The sequence below is a fragment of the Narcine bancroftii genome, chromosome 3, assembly GCF_036971445.1.
Source record: "Narcine bancroftii isolate sNarBan1 chromosome 3, sNarBan1.hap1, whole genome shotgun sequence".
Lineage (NCBI taxonomy): Eukaryota > Metazoa > Chordata > Chondrichthyes > Torpediniformes > Narcinidae > Narcine > Narcine bancroftii.
In genome coordinates, this window is record NC_091471.1 from 373,374,964 (window position 1) to 373,388,160 (window position 13,197).

The following is a 13,197-nucleotide window of genomic DNA, read 5'->3' on the forward strand; positions in this document are numbered from 1 at the left end:
GTTCCAACAACTATGTTTCACCCATCACTTTCCCCGCCTCTATGTTTCCGCCTATGTTTACCCGCCTCTGTTTACCCACCTGTTTCACCGCCTATGATTCCCCGCCTCAGATTCCCCACCTCTGTCTCGACGCCTCTCTTTCGCCTCCACTCTTTCCCCTCCACTCTTTCCGTGCCTGTCTTTCCCTCCCTCAATTTCAACAACACTGTTTGATCTGTTTTGTGTACCTCATTTTAAACACACAAGTTCCAACCACTATGATTTGCCCGCCTCTTTCCCCGCCTCTATTTATCCACCTATGTTTACCTGCCTCTGTTTACCCGCCTGTTTCCCCGCCTCTGATTCCCCACCTTTCATTCCCTGCCTCTCTTTCTCTGCCTCTCTTTCCCCACATCTCTTTTCCTCCCCCTGATTCCCCGCCTCTGATTCCCCGCCTCTGATTCCCTGCCTCTGATTCCCCGCCTCTGATTCCCTGCCTCAGATTCCCTACCTCAGATTCCCTGCCTCAGATTCCCTGCCTCAGATTCCCCGCCTCTGATTCCCCGCCTCTTATTCCCCGCCTCTGATTCCCCTCCTCTGATTCCCCACCTCTGATTCCCTGCCTCAGATTCCCCGGCTCTGATTCCCTGCATCAGATTCCCTGCCTCAGATTCCCTGCCTCAGATTCCCTGCCTGTGATTCCCCGCCTTTGATTCCCCACCTCTTATTCCCCGCCTCTGATTCCCCACCTCTGATTCCGTGCCTCTGATTCCCTGCCTCTGTTTCCCCGCCTCTGATTCCCCGCCTCTGATTCCCCGCCTCAGATTCCCCGGCTCTGATTCCCTGCCTGAGATTCCATGCCTCACATACCCCGCCTCAGATTCCCCGCCTCAGATTCCCCGCCTCAGATTCCCCGCCTCAGATTCCCCGCCTCAGATTCCCCGCCTCAGATTCCCCGCCTCAGATTCCCCGCCTCAGATTCCCCGCCTCAGATTCCCCGCCTCAGATTCTCCGCCTCAGATTCCCCGCCTCAGATTCCCCGCCTCAGATTCCCCGCCTCAGATTCCCTGCCTCAGATTCCCTGCCTCTGATTGCCTGCCACTGATTCCCTGCCTCTGATTCGCTGCCTCTGATTCCCTGCCTCTTATTCCCTGCCTCTGATTCCCTGCCTCTGATTCCCTGTTCTGATTCCGAGCCTCTGATTCCACGCCTCTCTTTCCGTATCTCTGATTCCCCGCCTCTGATTCCCTGCCTCTGATACCCTGCCTCTCTTTGCCTGCCTCTATTTCGGTGCCTCTTTCTCTGCATCTAGTTTCCCACATCTCATTTGCCCCCTCTGATAACCCGCCACTGATTCCATGCCTCTGATTCCCCGCCTCAGATTTCCCGGCTCTGATTCCCTGCCTGAGATTCCCTGCCTGAGATTCCCCGCCTCAGATTCCCTGCCTCAGATTCCCAGCCTCAGATTCCCTTCATCTGATTCCCTTCATCTGATTCCCTGCCTCAGATTCCCTGCCTCAGATTCCCTGCCTCTGATTGCCTTCCTCTGATTCCCTGCCTCTGATTCCCTCCCTCTGATTCCCTGCCTCTGATTCCCCGCCTCTGATTCCCTGCCTCTGATACCCTGCCTCTCTTTGCCTGCCTCTATTTCGGTGCCTCTTTCTCTGCATCTAGTTTCCCACATCTCATTTGCCCCCTCTGATAACCCGCCACTGATTCCATGCCTCTGATTCCCCGCCTCAGATTTCCCGGCTCTGATTCCCTGCCTGAGATTCCCTGCCTGAGATTCCCCGCCTCAGATTCCCTGCCTCAGATTCCCAGCCTCAGATTCCCTTCATCTGATTCCCTTCATCTGATTCCCTGCCTCAGATTCCCTGCCTCAGATTCCCTGCCACTGATTGCCTTCCTCTGATTCCCTGCCTCTGATTCCCTCCCTCTGATTCCCTGCCTCTGATTCCCTGCCTCTGATTCCCTGCCTCTGATTCCCTGCCTCTGATTCCGCACGGCTGATTCCACGCCTCTCTGACCGTGTCTCTGATTCCCCGCCTCTGATTCCCTGCCTCTGATACCCTGCCTCTCTTTGCCTGCCTCTATTTCCGTGCCTCTTCCTCTGCATCTAGTTTCCCACATCTCAATTGCCCCCTCTGATAACCCACCTCTGATTCCATGCCTCTGATTCCCCGCCTCTGAATCCCTGCCTCTGATTCCCTACCTCAGATTCCCTGCCTCAGATTCCTTGCCTCAGATTCCCTGCCTCTGATTCCCCGCTCTTTATTCCCCGCCTCTGATTCCCCGCCTCTGATTCCCCGCCTCCGATTCCCTGCCTCTGTTTCCCCGCGTCTGATTCCCCGCGTCTGATTCCCCGCCTCATATTCCCCGGCTCTGATTCCCTGCCTGAGTTTCCATGCCTCAGAATCCCCGCCTCAGATTCCCTGCCTCAGATTCCCCGCCTCAGATTCCCCGCCTCAGATTCCCCGCCTCAGATTCCCTGCCTCAGATTCCCCGCCTCAGATTCCACGCCTCAGATTCCCCACCTCAGATTCCCCACCTCAGATTCCCTGCCTCAGATTCCCAGCCTCAGATTCCCTTCATCTGATTCCCTTCATCTGATTCCCTGCCTCTGATTCCCTGCCTCTGATTCCCTGCCTCTGATTCCCCGCCTCTGATTCCCTGCCTCTGATTCCCTGCCTCTGATTGCCTGCCTCTGATTCCCTGCCTCTGATTCCCTGCCTCTGATTCCCTGCCTCTGATTCCGCACCTCTGATTCCACGCCTCTCTTTCCTTGTCTCTGATTCCCTGCCTCTGATTCCCTGCCTCTGATACCCTGCCTCTCTTTGCCTGCCTCTATTTCCGTGCCTCTTTCTCTGCATCTAGTTTCCCACATCTCATTTGCCCCCTCTGATAACCCGCCTCTGATTCCATGCCTCTGATTCACTGTCTCAGATCCCCTGCCTCAGATACCCCGCCTCAGATTCCCCGCCTCAGATTCCCCGCCTCAGATTCCCCGCCTCAGATTCCCCGCCTCAGATTCCCCGCCTCAGATTCCCCGCCTCAGATTCCACTCCTCAGATTCCCCGCCTCAGATTCCCCGCCTCAGTTTCCCCGCCTCAGATTCCCCGCCTCAGATTCCCTGCCTCAGATTCCCTGCCTCTGATTGCCTGCCACTGATTCCCTGCCTCTGATTCGCTGCCTCTGATTCCCTGCCTCTTATTCCCTGCCTCTGATTCCCTGCCTCTGATTCCCTGTTCTGATTCCGAGCCTCTGATTCCACGCCTCTCTTTCCGTATCTCTGATTCCCCGCCTCTGATTCCCTGCCTCTGATACCCTGCCTCTCTTTGCCTGCCTCTATTTCGGTGCCTCTTTCTCTGCATCTAGTTTCCCACATCTCATTTGCCCCCTCTGATAACCCGCCACTGATTCCATGCCTCTGATTCCCCGCCTCAGATTTCCCGGCTCTGATTCCCTGCCTGAGATTCCCTGCCTGAGATTCCCCGCCTCAGATTCCCTGCCTCAGATTCCCAGCCTCAGATTCCCTTCATCTGATTCCCTTCATCTGATTCCCTGCCTCAGATTCCCTGCCTCAGATTCCCTGCCTCTGATTGCCTTCCTCTGATTCCCTGCCTCTGATTCCCTCCCTCTGATTCCCTGCCTCTGATTCCCCGCCTCTGATTCCCTGCCTCTGATACCCTGCCTCTCTTTGCCTGCCTCTATTTCGGTGCCTCTTTCTCTGCATCTAGTTTCCCACATCTCATTTGCCCCCTCTGATAACCCGCCACTGATTCCATGCCTCTGATTCCCCGCCTCAGATTTCCCGGCTCTGATTCCCTGCCTGAGATTCCCTGCCTGAGATTCCCCGCCTCAGATTCCCTGCCTCAGATTCCCAGCCTCAGATTCCCTTCATCTGATTCCCTTCATCTGATTCCCTGCCTCAGATTCCCTGCCTCAGATTCCCTGCCACTGATTGCCTTCCTCTGATTCCCTGCCTCTGATTCCCTCCCTCTGATTCCCTGCCTCTGATTCCCTGCCTCTGATTCCCTGCCTCTGATTCCCTGCCTCTGATTCCGCACGGCTGATTCCACGCCTCTCTGACCGTGTCTCTGATTCCCCGCCTCTGATTCCCTGCCTCTGATACCCTGCCTCTCTTTGCCTGCCTCTATTTCCGTGCCTCTTCCTCTGCATCTAGTTTCCCACATCTCAATTGCCCCCTCTGATAACCCACCTCTGATTCCATGCCTCTGATTCCCCGCCTCTGAATCCCTGCCTCTGATTCCCTACCTCAGATTCCCTGCCTCAGATTCCTTGCCTCAGATTCCCTGCCTCTGATTCCCCGCTCTTTATTCCCCGCCTCTGATTCCCCGCCTCTGATTCCCCGCCTCCGATTCCCTGCCTCTGTTTCCCCGCGTCTGATTCCCCGCGTCTGATTCCCCGCCTCATATTCCCCGGCTCTGATTCCCTGCCTGAGTTTCCATGCCTCAGAATCCCCGCCTCAGATTCCCTGCCTCAGATTCCCCGCCTCAGATTCCCCGCCTCAGATTCCCCAACTCAGATTTACCGCCTCAGATTCCCCGCCTCAGATTCCCTGCCTCAGATTCCCTGCCTCAGATTCCCTGCCTCAGATTCCCTGCCTCAGATTCCCTGCCTCCGATTCCCCGCCTCTGATTCCCCGCCTCTGATTCCCCGCCTCTGATTCCCAGCCTCTGAATACACGCCTCTGAATCCCCGCCTCTGAATCCGCGCCTCTGATTCCCCACGTCTGATTCCCCGCCTCAGATTCCCCGGCTCTGATTCCCTGCCTGAGATTCCATGCCTCAGATTCCCCGCCTCAGATTCCCTGCCTCAGATTCCCCGGCTCAGATTCCCCACCTCAGATTCCCCGCCTCAGATTCCCCGCCTCAGATTCCCAGCCTCAGATTCCCCGCCTCAGATTCTCCACCTCAGATTCCCCGCCTCAGATTCCCTGCCTCAGATTCCCTGCCTCAGATTCCCTGCCTCAGCTTCCCTTCATCTGATTCCCTTCATCTGATTCCCTGCCTCTGATTCCCTGCCTCTTATTCCCTGGCTCTGATTCCCCACCTCTGATTCCCTGCCTCTGATTCCCCGCCTCTGATTCCCTGCCTCAGATTCCCTGCCTCAGATTCCCTGCCTCAGATTCCCTGCCTCTGATTCCCCGCCTCTGATTCCCCGCCTCTTATTCCCCGCCTCTGATTCCCCGCCTCTGATTCCCCGTGTCTGATTCCCTGCCTCAGATTCCTCGGCTCTGATTCCCTGCATCAGATTCCCTGCCTCAGATTCCCTGCCTCTGATTCCCCGCCTCTGATTCCCTGCCTCTTATTCCCCGCCTCTGATTCCTGCCTCAGATTCCCTGCCTCAGATTCCCTGCCTCAGATTCCCTGCCTCAGATTCCCTGCCTCTGATTCCCTGCCTCAGATTCCCTGCCTCTGATTCCCTGCCTCTGATTCCCTGCCTCTGATTCCGCAACTCTGATTCCACGCCTCTCTTTCCTTGTCTCTGATTCCCCGCCTCTGATTCCCTGCCTCTGATACCCTGCCTCACTTTGCCTGCCTCTATTTCCGTGCCTCTTTCTCTGCATCTAGTTTCGCACATCTCATTTGCCCCCTCTGATAACCCGCCTCTGATTCCATGCCTCTGATTCACTGCCTCAGATTCCGTGCCTCAGATTCCCCGACTCAGATTTACCGCCTCAGATTCCCCGCCTCAGATTCCCTGCCTCAGATTCCATGCCTCAGATTCCCTGCCTCAGATTCCCTGCCTCAGATTCCCTGCCTCCGATTCCCCGCCTCTGATTCCCCGCCTCTGATTCCCCGCCTCTGATTCCCAGCCTCTGAATCCCCGCCTCTGAATCCTCGCCTCTGATTCCCCGCCTCTGTTTCCCCGCCTCTGATTCCCCGCCTCTGATTCCCCTCCTCTGATTCCACGCCTCTGATTCCCCGCCTCTGATTCCAGGCCTCTTATTCCCCACCTCTGATTCCCCACCTCTGATTGCCTGCCACTGATTGCCCGCCTCTGATTCCCCGCCTCTGATTCCCCGCCTCTGATTCCCCACCTCTGTCTGTATGCCTCTCTTTCGCCTCCGCTTTTTCCCCTACACTCTTTCCGCGCCTCTCTTTCCCTCCCTCAATTTCAACAACTCTGTTTGATCTGTTCTGTGTACCTCATTTTCAACACACAAGTTCCAACCACTATGTTTCACCCATCACTTTCACCGCCTCTATTTTTCCACCTATGTTTACCCGCCTCTGTTTACCCACCTGTTTCACCGCCTCTGAATCCCCGCCTCTGATTCCCCACCTCTGTCTCGACGCCTCTCTTTCGCCTCCACTCTTTCCACTCCACTCTTTCCTTGCCTGTCTTTCCCTCCCTCAATTTCAACAACACTGTTTGATCTGTTTTGTGTACCTGATTTTAAACACACAAGTTCCAACCACTATGTTTTGCCCGCCTCTTTCCCCGCCTCTATTTATCCACCTGTTTACCTGCCTCTGTTTACCCGCCTGTTTCCCCACCTCTGATTCCCCACCTTTCATTCCCCGCCTCTCTTTCCCTGCCTCTATTTCCGCGCCTCTTTCTCTGCCTCTCTTTCCCCACAACGCTTTTCCTCCCGCTGATTCCCTGCCTTTGATTCCCCGCCTCTGATTCCCTGCCTCTGATTCCCCGCCTCTGATTCCCTGCCTCAGATTCCCTGCCTCAGATTCCCTGCCTCAGATTCCCTGCCTCTGATTCCCCGCCTCTGATTCCCCGCCTCTTATTCCCGCCTCTGATTCCCCGCCTCTGATTCCCCGTGTCTGATTCCCTGCCTCAGATTCCCCGGCTCTGATTCCCTGCATCAGATTCCCTGCCTCAGATTCCCTGCCTCTGATTCCCTGCCTCTGATTCCCTGCCTCTGATTCCCCGCCTCTGATTCCTGCCTCAGATTCCCTGCCTCAGATTTCCTGCCTCAGATTCACTGCTTCTGATTCCCCGCCTTTGATTCCCCACCTCTTAATCCCCGCCTCTGAATCCCAGCCTCTCATTCCCCGCCTCTGATTACCTGCCTCTGTTTCCCCGCCTCTGATTCCCAGCCTCTGATTCCCCACCTCAGATTCCCAGCCTCAGATTCCCTGCCTCAGATTCCCCGCCTGAGATTCCCCGCCTCAGATTCCCCGCCTCAGATTCCCCGCCTCAGATTCCACGCCTCAGATTCCCCGCATCAGATTCCCCGCCTCAGATTCCCCGCCTCAGATTCCCCGCCTCATATTCCCCGCCTCAGATTCCCCGCCTCAGATTCCCCGCCTCAGATTCCCCGCCTCACATTCCCCGCCTCAGATTCCGCGCCTCAGATTCCCCGCCTCAGATTCCCTGCCTCTGATTGCCTGCCTCTTATTGCCTGCCTCTGATTCCCTGCCTCTGATTCCCTGCCTCTGATTCCCTGCCTCTGATTCCCGGCCTCTGATTCCCTGCCTCTGATTCCGCGCCTCTGATTCCACGCCTCTCTTTCCGTATCTCTGATTCCTTGCCTCTGATTCTCTGCCTCTGATACCCTGCCTCTCTTTGCCTGCCTCTGATTGCCTGCCTCTGATTCCCTGCCTCTGATTCCCTGCCTCTGATTCCCTGCCTCTGATTCCCGGCCTCTGATTCCCTGCCTCTGATTCCGCGCCTCTGATTCCACGCCTCTCTTTCCGTATCTCTGATTCCCTGCCTCTGTTTCCCAGCCTCTGATTCCCCGCCTCTGATTCCCCGCCTCAGATTCCCCGGCTCTGATTCCCTGCCTGAGATTCCCTGCCTCAGATTCCCTGCCTGAGATTCCCTGCCTCAGAATCCCCGCCTCAGATTCCCTGCCTCAGATTCCCCGCCTCAGATTCCCCGCCTCAGATTCCCCGCCTCAGATTCCCCGCCTCAGATTCCCCGCCTCAGATTCCCCGCCTCAGATTCCCCACCTCAGATTCCCCGCCTCAGATTCCCTGCCTCTGATTGCCTGCCTCTGATTCCCTGCCTCTGATTCCCTGCCTCTAAATCTCTGCCTCTGATTCACTGCCTCTGATTCCACGCCTCTGATTCCCCGCCTCTCTTTCCGTGTCTCTGATTCCCCGCCTCAGATTCCCTGCCTCACATACCCTCCCTCTCTTTGCCTGCCTCTATTTCCGTGCCTCTTTCTCTGCATCTAGTTTCCCACATCTCATTTGCCCCCTCTGATAACCCGCCTCTGATTCCATGCCTCTGATTCCCCGCCTCTGATTCCCCGCCTCTGATTCCCCGCCTCTGATTCCCTGCCTCAGAATCCCTGCCTCAGATTCCTTGCCTCAGATTCCCTGCCTCTGTTTCCCCGCCTCTGATTCCCCGCCTCTTATTCCCCGCCTCTGATACCCCGCCTCTGATTCCCCGCCTCTGATTCCCTGCCTCTGTATCCCCGCCTCTGATTCCCCGCGTCTGATTCCCCGCCTCAGATTCCCCGGCTCTGATTCCCAGCCTGAGATTCCATGCCTCAGATTCCCTGCCTCAGATTCCCTGCCTCAGATTCACCGCCTCAGATTCCCCGCCTCAGATTCCCCGCCTCAGATTCCCCACCTCAGATTCCCCGCCTCACATTCCCCACCTCAGATTCCCCGCCTCAGATTGCCTGCCTCAGATTCCCTGTCTCAGATTCCCTGCCTCAGATTCCCTTCATCTGATTCCCTTCATCTGATTCCCTACCTCTGATTCCCTGCCTCTGATTCCCTGCCTCTGATTCCCCGCCTCTGTTTCCCCGCCTCAGTTTGCCTGCCTCAGATTCCCTGCCTCAGATTCCCTGCCTCTGATTCCCTGCCTCTAAATCCCTGCCTCTGATTGCCTGCCTCTGATTCCGCGCCTCTGATTCCCCGCCTCTCTTTCCGTGTCTCTGATTCCCCGCCTCAGATTCCCTGCCTCACATACCCTGCCTCTCTTTGCCTGCCTCTATTTCCGTGCCTCTTTCTCTGCATCTAGTTTCCCACATCTCATTTGCCCCCTCTGATAACCCGCCTCTGATTCCATGCCACTGATTCCCCGCCTCTGATTTCCCCGCCTCTGCTTCCCCGCCTCTGATTCCCTGCCTCAGAATCCCTGCCTCAGATTCCTTGCCTCAGATTCCCTGCCTCTGATTCCCCGCCTCTGATTCCCCGCCTCCTATTCCCCGCCTCTGATTCCCCGCCTCTGATTCCCCGCCTCTGATTCCCTGCCTCAGATTCCCTGCCTCTGATTGCCTTCCTCTGATTCCCTGCCTCTGATTCCCTCCCTCTGATTCCCTGCCTCTGATTCCCTGCCTCAGATTCCCTGCCTCTGATTCCCTGCCTCTGATTCCGCACGGCTGATTCCACGCCTCTCTGACCGTGTCTCTGATTCCCCGCCTCGGATTCCCTGCCTCTGACACCCTGCCTCTCTTTGCCTGCCTCTATTTCCGTGCCTCTTCCTCTGCATCTAGTTTCCCACATCTCAATTGCCCCCTCTGATAACCCACCTCTGATTCCATGCCTCTGATTCCCCACCTCTGATTCCCCGCCTCTGATTCCCTGCCTCAGATTCCCTGCCTCAGATTCCTTGCCTCAGATTCCCTGCCTCTGATTCCCCGCCTCTTATTCCCCGCCTCTGATTCCCTGCCTCTGATTCCCCGCCTCTGATTCCCTGCCTCTGTTTCCCCGCATCTGATTCCCTGCCTGAGATTCCATGCCTCAGAATCCCCGCCTCAGATTCCCTGCCTCAGATTCCCCGCCTCAGATTCCCCGCCTCAGATTCACCGGCTCTGATTCCCTGCCTGAGATTCCATGCCTCAGAATCCCCGCCTCAGATTCCCTGCCTCAGATTCCCCGCCTCAGATTCCCCGCCTCAGATTCCCCGCCTCTGATTCCCTGCCTCTGATACCCTGCCTCACTTTGCCTGCCTCTATTTCCGTGCCTCTTTCTCTGCATCTAGTTTCCCACATCTCATTTGCCCCCTCTGATAACCCGCCTCTGATTCCATGCCTCTGATTCACTGCCTCAGATTCGGTGCCTCAGATTTCCCGACTCAGATTTACCGCCTCAGATTCCCCGCCTCAGATTCCCTGCCTCAGATTCCATGCCTCAGATTCCCTGCCTCAGATTCCCTGCCTCAGATTCCCTGCCTCCGATTCCCAGCCTCTGAATCCCCGCCTCTGAATCCCCGCCTCTGATTCACCGCCTCTGATTCCCCGCCTCTGATTCCCAGCCTCAGAATCCCCGCCTCTGAATCCCCGCCTCTGATTCCCCGCCTCTGTTTCCCCGCCTCTGATTCCCCGCCTCTGATTCCCCTCCTCTGATTCCAGGCCTCTTATTCCCCGCCTCTGATTCGCCACCTCTGATTGCCTGCCACTGATTGCCCGCCTCTGATTCCCCGCCTCTGATTCACCGCCTCTGATTCCCTGCCTCTGATTCCCCGCCTCTGATTCCCCACCTCTGTCTGTATGCCTCTCTTTCGCCTCCGCTTTTTCCCCTACACTCTTTCCGCACCTCTCTTTCCCTCCCTCAATTTCAACAACTCTGTTTGATCTGTTCTCTGTACCTCATTTTCAACACACAAGTTCCAACCACTATGTTTCACCCATCACTTTCCCCGCCTCTATTTTTCCGCCTATGTTTACCCACCTCTGTTTATTCACCTGTTTCACCGCCTCTGATTCACCGCCTCTGATTCCCCACCTCTGTCTCGACGCCTCTCTTTCGCCTCCACTCTTTCCCCTCCACTCTTTCCGTGTCTGTCTTTCCCTCCCTCAATTTCAACATCACTGTTTGATCTGTTTTGTGTACCTCATTTTAAACACACAAGTTCCAACCACTATGTTTTGCCCGCCTCTTTCCCCGCCTCTATTTATCCACCTATGTTTAACTGCCTCTGTTTACCCGCCTGTTTCCCCGCCTCTGATTCCACATCTTTCATTCCCCGCCTCTCTTTCCCTGCCTCTATTTCCGCGCCTCTTTCTCTGCCTCTCTTTCCCCACAACGCTTTTCCTCCCGCTGATTCCCTGCCTTTGATTCCCCGCCTCTGATTCCCTGCCTCTGATTCCCCGCCTCTGATTCCCTGCCTCAGATTCCCTGCCTCAGATTCCCTGCCTCAGATTCCCTGCCTCTGATTCCCCGCCTCTGATTCCCCGCCTCTTATTCCCCGCCTCTGATTCCCCGCCTCTGATTCCCCGTGTCTGATTCCCTGCCTCAGATTCCCCGGCTCTGATTCCCTGCATCAGATTCCCTGCCTCAGATTCCCTGCCTCTGATTCCCTGCCTCTGATTCCCTGCCTCTGATTCCCCGCCTCTGATTCCTGCCTCAGATTCCCTGCCTCAGATTTCCTGCCTCAGATTCACTGCTTCTGATTCCCCGCCTTTGATTCCCCACCTCTTAATCCCCGCCTCTGAATCCCAGCCTCTCATTCCCCGCCTCTGATTACCTGCCTCTGTTTCTCCGCCTCTGATTCCCAGCCTCTGATTCCCCACCTCAGATTCCCAGCCTCAGATTCCCTGCCTCAGATTCCCCGCCTGAGATTCCCCGCCTCAGATTCCCCGCCTCAGATTCCCCGCCTCAGATTCCACGCCTCAGATTCCCCGCATCAGATTCCCCGCCTCAGATTCCCCGCCTCAGATTCCCCGCCTCATATTCCCCGCCTCAGATTCCCCGCCTCAGATTCCCCGCCTCAGATTCCCCGCCTCACATTCCCCGCCTCAGATTCCGCGCCTCAGATTCCCCGCCTCAGATTCCCTGCCTCTGATTGCCTGCCTCTTATTGCCTGCCTCTGATTCCCTGCCTCTGATTCCCTGCCTCTGATTCCCTGCCTCTGATTCCCGGCCTCTGATTCCCTGCCTCTGATTCCGCGCCTCTGATTCCACGCCTCTCTTTCCGTATCTCTGATTCCTTGCCTCTGATTCTCTGCCTCTGATACCCTGCCTCTCTTTGCCTGCCTCTGATTGCCTGCCTCTGATTCCCTGCCTCTGATTCCCTGCCTCTGATTCCCTGCCTCTGATTCCCGGCCTCTGATTCCCTGCCTCTGATTCCGCGCCTCTGATTCCACGCCTCTCTTTCCGTATCTCTGATTCCCTGCCTCTGTTTCCCAGCCTCTGATTCCCCGCCTCTGATTCCCCGCCTCAGATTCCCCGGCTCTGATTCCCTGCCTGAGATTCCCTGCCTCAGATTCCCTGCCTGAGATTCCCTGCCTCAGAATCCCCGCCTCAGATTCCCTGCCTCAGATTCCCCGCCTCAGATTCCCCGCCTCAGATTCCCCGCCTCAGATTCCCCGCCTCAGATTCCCCGCCTCAGATTCCCCGCCTCAGATTCCCCACCTCAGATTCCCCGCCTCAGATTCCCTGCCTCTGATTGCCTGCCTCTGATTCCCTGCCTCTGATTCCCTGCCTCTAAATCTCTGCCTCTGATTCACTGCCTCTGATTCCACGCCTCTGATTCCCCGCCTCTCTTTCCGTGTCTCTGATTCCCCGCCTCAGATTCCCTGCCTCACATACCCTCCCTCTCTTTGCCTGCCTCTATTTCCGTGCCTCTTTCTCTGCATCTAGTTTCCCACATCTCATTTGCCCCCTCTGATAACCCGCCTCTGATTCCATGCCTCTGATTCCCCGCCTCTGATTCCCCGCCTCTGATTCCCCGCCTCTGATTCCCTGCCTCAGAATCCCTGCCTCAGATTCCTTGCCTCAGATTCCCTGCCTCTGTTTCCCCGCCTCTGATTCCCCGCCTCTTATTCCCCGCCTCTGATACCCCGCCTCTGATTCCCCGCCTCTGATTCCCTGCCTCTGTATCCCCGCCTCTGATTCCCCGCGTCTGATTCCCCGCCTCAGATTCCCCGGCTCTGATTCCCAGCCTGAGATTCCATGCCTCAGATTCCCTGCCTCAGATTCCCTGCCTCAGATTCACCGCCTCAGATTCCCCGCCTCAGATTCCCCGCCTCAGATTCCCCACCTCAGATTCCCCGCCTCACATTCCCCACCTCAGATTCCCCGCCTCAGATTGCCTGCCTCAGATTCCCTGTCTCAGATTCCCTGCCTCAGATTCCCTTCATCTGATTCCCTTCATCTGATTCCCTACCTCTGATTCCCTGCCTCTGATTCCCTGCCTCTGATTCCCCGCCTCTGTTTCCCCGCCTCAGTTTGCCTGCCTCAGATTCCCTGCCTCAGATTCCCTGCCTCTGATTCCCTGCCTCTAAATCCCTGCCTCTGATTGCCTGCCTCTGATTCCGCGCCTCTGATTCCCCGCCTCT